Consider the following 1,121-nt stretch of genomic DNA (forward strand, 5'->3'; position numbering starts at 1 on the left):
TTTTGCTTTGCCTGAATGATGCCAATATTATCCTGAGTACTTTACTTTAAATTTCGTACTTCTTGGAGGTGTGATAAATAAATTAAAGAGGAGGGGGTGCGTAGAGAGCAAATGTCCCAATTCTCGCACTGGGAGAAATTGAGGATTCTTTTTTGATACTGCCTTATAAAAGTAAGAATTTAAAGCTTATATAATATTAAAATGTGGATCAATAGCTATGTTTTTATGCTACATTTATTAGTATACCATGAAAAGAAAGTAGTTTAATTAAATTTTGAATGTAATTCACTAAAACCTTGTCTTGTGATATGTGATGAAAAAGGTGCCTGTGGAGAGAGAGTTAACATGGTACAGCTAGGCTGTAGCATGCAAAAAGCATGCAACAACCCTACACCAATAGGAGCATGACACACTCTCCTGGTGCATCTGTCTCTCCCTGCATTATGGAGTATAACCTTACTTCTTGATTTGGCACTCAAGTGATTAGATATATTGCTTACCATGGATTGAGTTTCAAATTTTGTGAAAATTTTTTTACTTTTGTACTTCATTTTCGATTTTAAATATTCAACTTCAATAATGTAATGGCTGTTCAGTATGAGTTGAGTTTCTTTTGACCAAGATATTTCATCTTGGTGTGCTTATCTACTCAAGTTTAGTGATGAATTTGCAGTTTGTTTTCACATCAACTTCAACAACTGCTACCATGGGGGTGACTTTTTTTTTATTGGCAGAAGCCATTTTGGCACTTGTCTGCTGGAAAATGCAGACTGGGGGCTCCTCTAACCCTCAATCAGTTCTCCCCTACCCTGTAGAAGCTGGACAGGAGAACAAAGCCTTAGATAGCCTCCTACATTCCTATGCTGTACAGTCTCATTCAGCTGTGGTTGATGCACTTAGAGTTTCTGGACTTGGTAACACAGGTTTGTTATGTTTTGCTCTTATTCTCAGTGTCGTATGATCCTTCCCTTTCCTTTTCCCCTCCCTCTCCAAATATCAAGGTCTATGCTGAATATTTTGTCAACCAATTCTGTTCGAGGATTAGCATGCTGCATCCCCCTTGCTCTACTGAAGCTCATGGTTGGCCTGTCATCGGGCTTCAAATCCTTTTTTAGGTTCTC

General features: G+C 38.1%; 1 protein-coding gene across 1 annotated transcript in view; it reads left to right on the forward strand.

The window, feature by feature from the left end:
• The window catches only part of LOC106464980 (vesicular integral-membrane protein VIP36-like), a 52,310-nt gene that overhangs the window by 24,973 nt on the left and 26,216 nt on the right, over positions 1–1,121 (forward strand). The window lies entirely within an intron of this gene.

This window comes from Limulus polyphemus, unplaced genomic scaffold (assembly GCF_000517525.1).
Source record: "Limulus polyphemus unplaced genomic scaffold, Limulus_polyphemus-2.1.2 Scaffold1800, whole genome shotgun sequence".
In the NCBI taxonomy this organism is placed as follows: domain Eukaryota; kingdom Metazoa; phylum Arthropoda; class Merostomata; order Xiphosura; family Limulidae; genus Limulus; species Limulus polyphemus.